This window comes from Theropithecus gelada, chromosome 11, assembly GCF_003255815.1.
Source record: "Theropithecus gelada isolate Dixy chromosome 11, Tgel_1.0, whole genome shotgun sequence".
In the NCBI taxonomy this organism is placed as follows: Eukaryota; Metazoa; Chordata; class Mammalia; order Primates; family Cercopithecidae; genus Theropithecus; species Theropithecus gelada.
In genome coordinates, this window is record NC_037679.1 from 54,996,864 (window position 1) to 55,011,581 (window position 14,718).

Here is a 14,718-nt window from a genome sequence, read left to right on the forward strand (position 1 = left end):
TTATTTATAACTGTGGACTTTAGGTTCAAATGTAGCATCTTTTGGGAAACCTCACTACCAAAATTACCTTTCCTGCTGTCGGGGAAAAATAGTGAAAGACTCTGAAATCCACTCCCCGTGCCCCCCACCCACCAAGAGATTACCAAGTGTGCTACCGCAACACACCCTTGATAGGTTTTCTTGGCCTTTTATCATCATTCAGCTATTTTACAACTCTGTAAGTTGTAGGAAATGATTAATAATGCAAACAATTTTTGTCCATAGAAATGCAAATCAGTTGTGTCCAGTAGAATGCAATTGATCATTGCCCTTCATATTGACTTGTTTTGCATCCATTTGTAAATACATTTCAGCATTTTTTTTTTTTTTTTTTTTTTTGAGACAGTCTTACTCTGTTGCCCAAGCTGGAGTGCAGTGACGGTATCTTGGTTCACTGCAACCTCCGCCTCCCAGGTTCAAGTGATTCTCTTGCCTCAGCCTCCTGAGTAACTGGGATTACAGGTGCCACCACACCTGGCTAGTTTTTGTATTTTTAATAGAGATGGGGTTTCGCCATGCTGCCAGGCTGTTCTCGAACTCCTGACCTCAGGTGATCCGCACACCTCGGTCTCTCAAAGTGCTGGGATTACAGGCATGAGACACTGCGCCTGGTCTATTTCAGCATTCTTTATTTGCCTATATATGTGTGATTCTTTGAATTTTCCTTTGAACTGTTTGTAATGTCTTACTGGCCTGTCATTCATTAATGAGTTAAATACATCTTTGACTCATGTTCGTTTTATATGAGAGTCATGACCTTTCTTTTTATAAAGTTATTTTTTAACACTACCATTTCTTACCCTTCACATGTTACCTAAAGTTTTTTATTTTTTTTTTAATCAAGAATACTTGAGGATTTACTTCTAAAAATGGAATTTTAACATGTTTTGTAAAGTGGGTTTGGAATGTCTTATATTTTCACAAGATTAATTCTACTAGCTTCCTCTTTTCAGTATCATCACGTACTTTATCTTCCCTCTGGGGACTGTAATAAATATTTCTGCCATAAAAATGCAAATAGCATTAGACTAAGAATTGTAATGCCCAGGAGGCCTAAGAAGATTACATTTAGATAAGATCATACTGTTACCAACTTATGAGATTTTTTTTCCATCATTACTCCACTCTATAGAACTGTTTCTTATTCTTTGTTTCCAATAGGTTTTAAAAATTATTTCTGACTACTGGCCTTTTAAAAATGATTTCTGTTCAACAGGGATATTTATTTCACTAGATCCTACAAGTGAACCGAGCTGGTGTATGTGCATAACTTGGCTGCAGATTTGCATGTATGCAATGGCAATAAAGTAAGGCACTCTGATTTTAAGACATTTATTTCAATATATCTAAGACTTCATTGCATTAGAATATCAAATTGGTTCCTTTTCTCCTCTATAACAGCTATAGTTTGTTCAGCTGCAAATGTAGAGCAAAAAATGATCAACAAGTATTACTAGATTTTTGCTGTAATTCCTGTCTATACACAGACTTTTCTATAATACTATATGATAAACTATCTCAATACACAGCCAAGTAATTTGAAATTTCTTTCAAGCCAAATTGCTACTAGGTCACTATGCTCAGTTACTAGACAGTAACTACATAGTCATTCTACCTACTCCATCTTTGTTCTTCATTTGATCTCAAAGTCTTGTTTTCATAATTTTCCTTTGCACTTGTCTTGTCTTTTTATACTTAAACTTTCCCAAGGTCAGAAAGCAAATCAATGACAGAATAGGGAACAGAACTCCCAAGAGATTCCTAAAATATTAGAAGTTCCATCTTAGAACAGTGATGTCATCAGGAGGATTTTTTTTTTTTTTTTTTTTTTTGCTTCCCACAAACACCTAAAATAACTTCTTATAATAGAATCCCTTGGCATCAGTTTCAATCTCTTAGTACCTATTTAATTTTAATAATTTTAGAAAGAGGCAGCAAAAGTGGAATTAACAATATACAACTTCTAGTAAGCCGTTTAAACTCTTAACACAACTATGAGGCAAGAACCTGGGAAACTGCGTGAAAGCAAAAAACGAGTAGAACTCATTTGTCAAGCAGCGTTTGAGAATGAAGGAAGGTGTTGTAGGGTTTTATTCACTGTCTTCTAGGATTTCCAAGAGTTGTTATAATTAGTTGGGGGCCAGGTAAATTCTATTAGAAATGCTGTGAGGATTATTAAGTACTTTTCACCCGTTGAGATTCATTTGCTCAATGTATTTGCATAGCTTCTGGTTGTTTTAAAGGAAAAAAATTCTTGTCACAGGCTACTATGCATTCTCCTACAAATATTTTTTTTAAAAATCCAGTCTATTTCACGTTTCCTACTGTTTTCCTTCTTCCCTGACAGCACTGTCTGACTGTCACTCAGTATTCGATACAGGGCACAGGGTATTACAAAAGTTGACTTGTTTAAGATAAATGAGTCCCTGATGGTAGTACAAGAAGCCAGTTACTAGGGCATATTGTCTTCCATCGTGTTTTGTTGTTAATTCATTCAGATGCTTCTTTTCATATCGGGAAATTGTTTTTTCTAGGTGAATCTTGTAAAACACAGTCTTCACATTGAGTATGTGCACATGAAAAATGAAGGTGGAATACTGGTTTATTAAAAAGTTATGCTTGTTTAGAAACTCTATCAGAATACAGAGTCATTCAGAAATCTGTGACTATCTGTATACGGCCAGAAACAACAGACACAGCTATTGAAAGAACTGGTTTTCTTCAGTACTCATCCATCCAAAAGCGATTGCTTTTGAAACCAGTCAGTTTAATGACTGGTCTTGAAAAAAAATATATTTATTCTGTAAAATTCCTATATAACTCACCGTGTTTGTTTTTCTGTTTTTGTTTGTTTGGGTTCTTTTTTTAAGCTATTGATTTTTTTTCTTACTGAGATAACATTCACATAAATTCACTATTTTTAACCATTCTAGTGTACATTTCAGTGGTTTTCAGTATATTCAAAATGTTGTACAATCATTACCACCATCTAATTCCAGAGCATTTTCACCACCCCAAAAATAAATCTCATGCTCACTAGGCAGTCACTTCTCATTCTCCCTTAATTGCCAGTGCCTGCCAATTGCCAACCTATTTTGTCTTTATGGATTTGTCTATTCTGGGCATTTCATATAAAAGGAATAATACAATATGTGGGCTTTTGTGTCTGGGTTTCACTTAGCACAGCATTTTCAAGGTTTATTCAAATTATAATGTATATCAGTATTTAATTCCTTTTTATGGCTGGATAATAGTCCATTGTATAGATATACCATAGTTTGTTTATCCATTCATCAACTGATGGACATTTGAGTTGTTTCCATTTTTTAGCTACTATGAAAAATACTTCTATGAACATTCATGTACAAGATTTTGTGTAGACATGTTTTTAATTCACTTGGGTATATACTGAGGGGTAGAATTGCTGGGTCATATGGCAACTCTATATTAAAATTTTTGAGAGGGCCGGGTGTGATGACTGATGCCTGTAATCCCAGCACTTTGGGAGGCTGAGATGGGCAGATCACCTGAGGTCAGGAGTTCAAGACCAGCCTTCAACATGGTGAAACCCCATCTCTACTAAAAATACAAAAATTAGCTGGGCATGGTGGTGGGAACCTATAATCCCAGCTACTCTGGAGGCTGAGACAAGAGAATTGCTTGAACCTGGGAGGCAGAGGTTGCAGTGAGCCAAGATTGCACCACTGCACTCCAACCTGGGCAACAAGAGCAAAACTTGGTCTCAAAAACAAAAACAAAAACAAAATTTGAGAAAATTCCAGACTGTTTTCCATAGCAGCAGTAGCATTTTACATTTCTACCAGCAATGTATGAAGGTTCCAACTTTTCCATATCCTCTGCAACACTTGTTATTTGTCTTTTCGATCATAGCCATGGATGTAAAGTGGTATCACAATGTCGTTTTGATTTGCATCTCCCTAATGACTAATGACGTTGAACATCTTTTTATGTGCTTATTGGCCGTTTGCATATCTTCTTTGGGTGGCTCAAGACCAGTCATTCAAATCTTTTACCGATTATTAAACTGGGTTATTTGTCTTTTTGTTGTTGAGTTGTAAGAGTTCTTTATATATTCTGGATAGTAGAACTTTTTCAAATATATGATTTGAAAGTATTTACTCCCATTCTGTGCATTGTCTTTTCAGTTTCTTGATAGTATCCTTTGATGCACAAAAGTTTTTCATTTTGATGATGTCCAATTTATTTGTTTTCTTTATTTGTTGCTTGTGCTTTTGGCGTCATATCTAAGAAACCATTGCTTAATCCAAAGTCATGAAGATCTACACCTATGTTTCTTTATAAGAGTTTTATAATTTTAGCTCTATATTTAGGTCTTTGATCCATTTTGAGTTAATTTTTGTTAATTTTGGCCACAAATGTATTTCTGAATTTATTCAGAGTTTATTTCTGAGCTCTCTCTCCTGTTGATTTATATGTCTATCCTTTTGCCAGTCCCACACTGTTTTGATTACTATAGATTTGAGGTAAGCTTTGAAATTAGAAAGTGTGAGTTCTCCAACTTTGTTGTTCTTCAAGATTGTTTTGGCTATTTGAGGTCCTTTGCTTTTCCACACGAATTTTAGGTTCAGCCAGTCCATTTCTGCAAAAAGGGCAGCTAGAATTTTGGTAGATATCACAGTGAATCTATAGGTCAGTTTGGAGACTATTGTCATTTTAATAATATTAAGCCTTCTAATTAATGCATGAAGTCAAAATGTCTTTCCCTTTACTTAGGTATTCTTTAATTTTTTTTAAACAATGTTTCAGGGTTTTCAGTGTATAGGCCCTGCATTTACTTAAGTTTATTTCTCTCTATTTTATTCTTTTTTGATGCTATTGTAAATGAGATTGTTTTCTTAATTTCATTTTTGGATTGTTCATTGCCAGTGTATAAAAATATAATTGATTTTTAAAATGTTGATCTTGTATCTTACAACTTGTTTATCAGCTGTAATAGTTTTTTGGTGAATTCTTAAGAGTTTTCTATAATCTAAGATTATGTCATCTGTGAATAAATATAGGCTTACGTCTTCCTTTCTAATCTGAATGCTCTTTACTTATTTTTCTAACCTAATTGCCCTGGCTAGAACGTCCAGTACCATATTGAATGGAAGGGGTGACAGCAGATATCCTTGCCTTGTTCCTGATCATGGGAGAAAGTATTTGGTTTTCCTTTTTTTTTTTTTTTTTTGAGACGGAGTCTCGCTCTGTCACCCAGGCTGGAGTGCAGTGGCCGGATCTCAGCTCACTGCAAGCTGCGCCTCCCGGGTTCACGCCATTCTCCTGCCTCAGCCTCCCGAGTAGCTGGGACTACAGGCGCCTGCCACCTCGCCCGGCTAAGTTTTTGTATTTTTAGTAGAGACGGGGTTTCACTGTGTTAGCCAGGATGGTCTCGATCTCCTGACCTCGTGATCTGCCCGTCTCGGCCTCCCAAAGTGCTGGGATTACAGGCTTGAGCCACCGCGCCCGGCCAAGTATTTGGTTTTTCAACATTAAGTATGGTGTTAACAGGGGACTTTTCATAGATGACCTTTATTACATTGAGAAGTTCCTTTCTAACTTTTATTACATTGAGGAAGTTCCTTTCTATTCCTGGTGTGTTAAGTTGAATTGAATTAAGTTATAAATTTGAACTAAAAGACAAATAGGCTACAGGATTTTTTGCCTCTGTTCAGCCTAAGGAAACACTATGATCCTGTGTTCTCTTTTATTTTAATGGCTACTAGGTTCTTATCTGGGAAGCAATGAAATCACTGCCTTTCAGAAATTCTGAGAACTCACTGAGCCAGCTAGGTTACATGCCTGGTAGTGTTGCCCTGATAGGGTTTGGATCTGTGTCCCCACCCAAATCTCATGTCGAACTGTAATCCCCAATGTTGGAGGTGGGGCCTGGTGGGAGGCGATTAGATTATGGGGGCTGTTTCTCATGAATGGTTTAGCACCATTCCCCTTGGCACTGTCCTCAGGATAGTGAGTTCTCAAGTGATCTGGTTGTTTAAAAGTGTGTGGAACCTCCCCCACCCTTGCTCCTGCTCCTGCCATGTCACAGGTCTTGCTCCCACTTTGCCTTCCACCATGATTGGAAGCTTCCTGAGGCCTCCCCAGAAGCAAATCTGCCATGTTTCCTGTACAGCCTGCAGAACTGTAAGCCAATTAAACCTCTTTTCTTATAAATTACCGAGTGTCAGGTATTTCTTTACAGCAGTGCAAGAACAGACTAATACATGCCCTTAGAGATGCAAAATTAAAAGGCAAGACACTTGATTCGTGTTTACTTGTATGAATTGTATAATGTTTATATTATATATAAAATATTTAATAGTAGAACAAATATAATATTTTTTTCCATTCTAATATGCGAGCTATCTTAAAGCTAAAATATATTTTGTCTTGGTTTTTGAAAGCATAATTTTCTCTATTTTTTTCTACCTAAAGACTAGGAAAAGAGCTAAAAAGATGCCAAATTAGAATCCCATATTACAAAAAAATCTTCTATGAGTTAACAAATATTATAGCCCTTCTATATCCCTATATGTGTACTAATTTACTATTTTATTCCATTAAAATATTTACATTGCTAAGATGTAATGCAATTGTAGTCCCAATTATATTATTAAGGTTTTGAATGTCAACATTAATAGATCTTGTTTTCCTTACCATTTGAAATGGCTGTGGGTTTTTTCCATCTTCTGGAATTATTATAAAGAGTGTGTGTGTGTGTGTGTATTTTAACCTTACATGTCTTGTCACTAAAAATTTCCCTTGCAAGGGAGAATAAGGACTTAAATCACAGTTTATCTTCTACTGAATATAACTGTTTTAGGACAAATTGAACTATGCTTCCAGCTATTACAAAATTGGCAAGACACAAATTAAATTCCGTGGAGACACGATTTGTGCACCAGAAGTCAGATATCTATCAGTAACCTCAGCTTTTCTCTTTCCATGTAGCTTCCTTCTCCCCATGAACCCATGATATTAGCAGTGAAATTGGAAGGCCAGGTCTTCCAGACACAGAGATCTGACTCCGGGCTCCCAGCCTATTCACAGATGGACCCAAAAATGTTATACTGAAAAGGAAGTATTCATGAGAAAATTTGCAAAGTGAGGTATGCCTTGAATATTTGGGGAGTATTTTATAGTAAGAAAAAGGTCAAATATGAGTTGCTCCTTCCCAAATTTAAAGAATGAGTATTTCAAACCTATTAGATTCATTTTTGCACTTTTACAATGCCCCAATTTTGACCTAAATATATATGTTTTCTGGAAAAAACATTCACTTTCTGGAAAGCATGTTCATGAAAAGTTAAATGAACAAATACTATATTTTGGAGAATCAACCTTACTTTCCCATTGGCTTCCATTTCACTTTTAGAGATGTCAGCTCTGATACCAACATTTTACCTTTCAGGTATTTTTATCCTTTCACCTCTCTGTGAAATAAAGGCCTATAAATAAATATCTAATTGTTCTGAGGGAACTCTTGAAAGGAACCCCACAGGAAATCCTTCCATGGGTGCCAAGATTATTTTAGAATGCCTCTGGTCCCAAAGCTTTCTTGTTTCCTAATCATCAAAAACAGTAATCCTGGGCAATTTTTGTCATTAAAAGAAAGCATATCTTACTGCGTGGAGAGAAAACACAGTCAAAACACTAATAATTGCCAGCCATGAACGTGAATTTGGCTTGCCCTTCTATTAGGAAATATGAGGTAGTAAATAAAGTAAAATCAACATCCTGTACACCTTCTATAGCACCTGTGGGTTACTCAGTGCTAAGGGACTACCAGCAGAACTATGCCAGGCTAACACAGGAGCACTGAAATAAGGATTGAAGATAGGCTCAGACTAATTGTATCAATTTGGCAGGCTTTACATTTTGTTACTATTAGGAATATGTTGCACCTCCTTTGGAGACAGGATTACCTATTCCGCCAGATCCTAATGTGACAAATTAAATGATAGAGGTTGCTGGTGCTTTTCATCAGCAGCAAAAATGATTTAGGGCTAGAGAGGGAAGTAAAAGATGGTAGATCTAGAAATCTCTCTTCCTAATAAAACCATAGATATCCATGCCCCTCCAAAGATAGTCACTTCTAAATTATTTACTTTGTAGAATATCCAAAGTTTTTGCTTTTATTCTTTCTCTTTTTCTTGCCTTTGGAGCCATTTCACTAGCTGTTAATGGAAGAGAATCCATGCTAATTTCTGGTTACATATTAAAATGTAGAGGACTTGGATAGTTTACCTATCCCTGTAAGAGCAGTCATACCTTCTAGGGTTATAGTAAAGATGGAGTGAAATAATGCATAGGAAAGGACTTTATAAAATACAAAACACCTAGGCCAGGCACGGTGGCTCACACCTGTAATCCCAGCACTTTGGGAGGGCGAGGTGGGCAGATCACCTGAGGTCAGGAGTTCGAGACCAGCCTGGCCAATATGGTGATACCCCTGACTCTACTAAAAATAAAAATTAGCTGGGTGTGGTAGTGGGTGCCTGTAATCCCAGCTACTCAGGAGGCTGAGGCAGGAAAATTGCTTGAATCTGGGAGGCGGAGGTTGCAGTGAGTTGAGATTGCACCACTGCACTCCAGCGTGGGCAACAGAGCGAGACTCTGTTTCAAAAAATAATAATAGTAAAAATAAGTAAATAAATAAATAAATAAATAAATCAGCTAACCTTTGGGGGTGAGAATTGTCTTTACTCTCTCACTTCCCTCCTTAGTTTAGATTCTGTGGTTATCATGATGATCAATCCCATGAACCCACCCTCATCGCCCCTGCCCTCTTCCAATCCCTTTTCTCCTCTCTTTTCTCTGTTCTTGGCACAATGTCAACCCTGGTTAGATCCAAGTCTTCTATAGCGCAAAGCCAACAAAAAGAGAATAGGCTTTAGTGTCTGACAGGTGAATGTAAATTGTGGCTCTGCTCTTCATTTGTTTTGGGGAAGTCAACATTTTCAAGTGTCGGTTTTGCCTCTCTGAAAGAAAATGATGATGATATTCCACGTAGTTGTTATGGAGATTAAATGCAATAACACTTGCAGCATGACAGCACAAGACCTGGCACATAGTAGGCATTCAGTAAGGGGTAACTGTTGTCATCAGTATTTACAATCCATGATCGTTTTTTCTGTGCTAAAACCGAAAACTAATTTACAGATATACATTTCCAAACATACATGCATGTTTTACCACATAAAGGTATTTTTTAAAATCCTGACTTTATAGTCTAATAACTATTGTTTTTTAAATCTCTGTTCGTTTCCTTAACACCTTAAAGACTGAAGAGCTTTCTTTTCTCTCCCTTCCTTCCTTTCTTTCTTTCTTTCTTTCTTTCTTTCTTTCTTTCTTTCTTTCTTTCTTTCTTTCTTTCTTTCTTTCCTTTCTCTCTCTCTTAAAATCCTGATTTTATAGTCAAATTAAAAAACTTTATTGTTTTAAAAATCTCCTGTTCATTTCCTTAACACCTTAAAGATTGAAGAGCTTTCTTTTCTCTCTCTCTCTCTTTCTTCCTTTCTCTTTTCTCTCTTTTTTTTTTTTTTTGTTTTTCAGACGGAGTTTCGCTCTTGTTACCTAGGCTGGAGTGCAATGGCGCAATCTCGGCTCACCGCAACCTCTGCCTCCTGGGTCCAAGTAATTCTTCCACCCCAGTCTCTGGAGTAGCTGCGCGTGCCACCATGCCCAGCTAATTTTTTTTTTTTTTTTTTTGAGACGGAGTCTCGCTCTGCCGCCCGGTCTGGAGTGTAGTGGCCGGATCTCAGCTCACTGCAAGCTCCGCCTCCCGGGTTTACGCCATTCTCCTGCCTCAGCCTCCCAAGTAACTGGGACTACAGGCGCCCACCATCTCGCCCGGCTAGTTTTTTGTATTTTTTAGTAGAGACGGGGTTTCACCGTGTTCGCCAGGATGGTCTCAATCTTCTGACCTCGTGATCCACCCGTCTCGGCCTCCCAAAGTGCTGGGATTACAGGCTTGAGCCACCGCGCCCGGCCTTAATTTTTGTATTTTAGTAGAGATGGGGTTTTACCATGTTGGCCAGGCAGATTACTCCTGACCTCAGGTGATCCACCTGCCTCGGCTGCCCAAAGTGCCGGGATTACAAGCGTGAGCCACCGTATCCGGCCTGAAGAGCTTTCTAATTATACTTTTGGCTTATTCATAGAACAGTAAATACATTTGAAAAAGAAGACGAAAACTATAGTTTTAAATCTGTCCTTAATTTATAAAACATGGCATATGATATATGAAAACATAAATACATGAATGAATGTATCCAGATTCCTCGGGAAACACTTTCATAATGAGAGTATATGAATGATTCTAAAACCTGCCTTACACAGCTAGGTAGCTAAGGAACATTTTCCTCAAACCCCAGTATATGGTTCCACAGGTCTCAGTGCTTACCCTTAGACTCAGACCCATCAGTCAAAATATTGACCATCTTTTAAAATAAGTTCCAAATTACAGGAGAAAAATCTGCCTTAACAAGTGCAGCTCAGGGCATTTAAACATTTCTCACAGTATTCTAAGGCCTCCATGTTATCCAGTGGATGATATTTCAATACAATAATGAAACATTCCATATTCCCTCTTATTACCATTCATCACCCAACAGCTGTACAATCACCAGCTGCTAGGAAAAAGAGAACTAAATCAGTCCTCTACAGCTGCAAACAGAAAAAAGCTTAAGATCTCTTCACATAATTTCTGGGATTCCAGCAGGCTGGAGTCAAAGTACAGTTTTCCTTGCCACAAAACCCTCAGCCTTGTAAACATGTCAAACAGCACATAAGCTGTGATTTATTTTTGTCATTATTGGCAAAGAAGTGTACGAAGGAGAAGAGTAGAGGTGGCTGAGATAATACAATAGAATCATGACAGCAATGTAAGTAGTGTCTACCATATCCAGGGCACAGAGCATCAGATTTTAAATCTTCACCATAGCTACAAAAGGTAGATATTATCCTCATTTTATTAGAGAACTGAGGTTCAGTGAGAACAGATAACTTAGTGAATGCTGTGGTAAGTCAGATTTAGCTGTGTTTGGCTCTAATACCAGGGTCTTAATCATCACACTGTCTGCCTTCCAGCAAAATGGACAGATGAAAGAAAACTAACTGGTGAGAAGAAGTGGAATGGATCTGGAGAGAAGGGGAAACATGGGGAAGGTGATGCTGTGTTAAAAGACACAGGAGGGGCCGGGCACTCACGCCTGTAATCCCACCACTTTGGGAGGCCGAGGCAGGCAGATCACTTGAGGTCAGGAGTTCGAGACCAGCCTGGCCAACAGGGCAAAACCCCATCTCTACTAAAAATACAAAAATTAGCCAGGCATGGTGGTACGTGCCTGTCATCCCAGCTACTCAGGAGGCTGAGGCATAAGGATTGTTTGAACCCGGGAGGGGGAGGTTGCAGTGAGCCAAGATCACGCCACTGCACTCTAGCCTGGGTGACAGAGCGAGACTCTGTTTCAAAAAAAAAAAAAAAAAAGATACAGGAGGAATGTATTAAGGTAAATGAGGCTCCTACTTTGTATCTCTTTTCCTATTCTTTTCTTCCAAAGAAAGGAAATGACCCTAAAATCTTATATAGTTTAAGAAATAGGGTGCCATTTCCATTAACTTCCCTAATTTGCTATCATCAGCCATAAAAAATTCTAGCCCATAAAATCAGATTTCATTAATTACTCATTTTAGCAACAATATTAGCCACAGATGAATTGGCATAGTCTGTAAAGCAATGGTTTTCAAACTTTAGCAAGCATTAGAACACCTGGAGGGATTGTTAAACATAGATTCTTAGGCCTCATCTCTAGAATTTCTGATTCAGTAGGTCTGGGATAAGGTTTGAGAATGTGTATTTCTCACAAGTTGCCAGGTAAGGCTGATGGTGCTGGTTCAGGGACCACACTCCACTGCTGCAAATAAAAACTGTGCTAAAAATTTAGATTTGTATGCACATACAGATAAGCTGACCTGCAAAAGAACAGTATTTCTTAAGAAGCTACCTTCCATTCTGCAGGCACAATCAGATTTCAGTTATTCTATAGCTGTATACATAAAATGAATGGCGTCCAGAGACACACAAATGTGGGACAATGAATCTATGCCTATGTTCTTAATAAGGCAAAAGACTATGCTTTCAATGTGCAATACGCTCAGTGAAGCAATCATAGGAATTAAAATATCACATTCAGGCCGGGTGTGGTGGCTCATGCCTGTATTCCCAGCACTTTGGGAGGCTAGGGCGGGCGGATCACCTGAGGTCAGGAGTTCGAGACCAGCATGACCAACATGGGGAAACTCCTGTCTCTACTAAAAATACAAAATTGGCCGGGTGTAGTGACACATGCCTATAGTCTCAGATACTCCGGAGGCCGAGGCAGAAGGATCATTTGAACCCGGGAGGCGGAGGTTGTGGTGAGCCGAGATCATGCCATCGCACTCCAGCCTGGGCAACAAGAGCGAAACTCCATCTCAAAACAAAAAAACAAAAACAAAAACAAAAAAACACATTCAAAAGAAGCAACCATTTACAAATTTAATACAAGCTCTTTTCTAATTCAGAAAAAAGTATAGATAAAAGTCAAATGCACCCAAGCTTGGGGTGGAAAAATCGAAAACCAGAATCATTCACATTTCCAACCATGGTCGCTATTGGTCCAATTGCTTATGGGTTCTTTTTTCTTCTTTTTTCTTTATTCTAAAGAGAGTAGGGACAGCAAGAATTGTCACGAAACTGGATCCCTGGAAGCCAACATAGTCTTGGCCACTTAGGCTGTTTTTTACCCGCTACCTGGCCTTATCCACAGTTTTGGCTTGGCTTAGCTCAATTCAAACACATGCTTAGTAATGGCACTAGGGGCTGCTACACTGCTGCAGAAATTGAAATCAGTATGAAAATGGGATAGAAAGATGTCAGGAAACTAGTATTATTTTAAAAGGAAATTACTTCCAATTTCAAAAGCAACCTGAGATTAGTAAGAAAATGAGGTTTCCATTCCATAGGGTCTTCTAGGATGGAGATGTCTCATTCTAACATCCTTTTGAAATGGAAAAACACTTAATGTATAATCCCCTTTACTTGATTTTCCTGAACCTCTTTACAGGCTGATAATTTTCTTGCTGGCAGTATGTTGTATAGAATAGTTGTATTTTAAGACTTCTTCAAAAGTGCCTGTTAACTATGAGTAATTATCCCTTGTTGAATTTGGCAGAACAAAGAGAAACTTCTAGAATTTTTATTTTCAGCCTTAGAAAGTGTTGTTAACTCTGAAAGTTTATATTTAGAGGACTTACTTTAAAAAAAGAAAGTAATACTTTTAAATGCATGCACATGAATTTTTTTTTTTTTTTTTTTTTTTTTTTTTGACAGAGTCTTGCTTTGTCACTCAGGCTAGAGTACAGTGGTAGAGTACAGTGGGACCATCTCGGCTCACTGCAACCTCCGCCTCCCAGGTTCAGGTGATTCTTGTGCCTCAGCCTCTCAAGTAGCTGGGATTACAGGCGCCCACCACTACACCCAGCTAATTTTTGTATTTTTAGTAGAGACGGGGTTTTGCCGTGTTGGCCAGGCTGGTCTGGAACTCCTGACCTCAGGCGATCCACCCGCCTTGGCCTCCCAAAGTGCTGGGATTACAGGTGTGAGCCACTGTGCCCGGCCACCTGAAGTTTTTATAAGGCCCTTGAGAACTCTGGCACTTTGTTGTGGTTGATCAGAGCCATTCAGGTAGTCTCATAGATCCTTTAGTCTGCAAATATTGAGGGTCCACCCTGTGCCATGTTATGGGGGCCTCTGCCATTTTGCTTAGGACTCTACTCTGAGGTGGTCCTGTATGACTTGGATTATAAGAGACAGTTGAGGAAACAAAAGATTTGCATACTCTCCTTTCATGAATTCGCTAAAATATCATGGCAAAATATTTTGAGCACTCTACCTTACATAAGCTTTCTAGTTCACAGTCTGGTAGGTTGACATGTCTCTAAATATTTGTTATTTTCTGATTGAATCCTATCTGAACCCCGTTAACTGAGATACACTAAATCATAGCACCCTTTATTTGAAGCAATACTGTAGGATTTCAAAGATCTGTCAGCATCTAGAAACAAGCAGGTATCTATTGAATGAATGCTGCATTTTCTTCAACTCTGGGAGCCCAGATTAACTTCTACAAGTAATAGTACTGTTTCTGTTTTGGTTACTTTCTGTCCACTGTCCTAGTCATTTTGGTTACCCTGATGCTGCCCCAGCAACTCAGCCCAGCCAGCACTGTCCTGCTGGCTAACTGGATCATGGCTGCTGGTGGCTTATCCTATACTAGGGCTGGGATAAAGAAGAAAGAATAGGGATGTCTACCCTTTAGGAAATGCAGTAGAATATCCTGCAGCCTTTTCCATTTTATTCATTTTGCTTTGGTTTGCTCAGAATTATCAGAGCAAAATATAAAATCGAAGAATTGGAGTGCTCATCCTTATTTTCTCCTTGTCCAATCCCCATCCATAGTCTCTGGATGTGTACCAACAAGGTGCTTACAGATGAGCCACTCTGTATCTTTTCTGGAAGTCGGGGAGGTAAGGACAGATAAACAATGACACTAATTTTTCATCTCCCTATTCCTGTGTTGCTATCATTCAACCAAACACCTACTGAGCACCTAC

At 38.4% G+C, this 14,718-nt stretch overlaps 1 protein-coding gene across 3 annotated transcripts in view; it reads right to left on the reverse strand.

Annotated features, from left to right (window-relative positions):
- NTN4 (netrin 4) overlaps positions 1–14,718 on the reverse strand; it is a 122,643-nt gene that overhangs the window by 66,256 nt on the left and 41,669 nt on the right. The gene's annotated exons all lie outside the window — the stretch shown is intronic.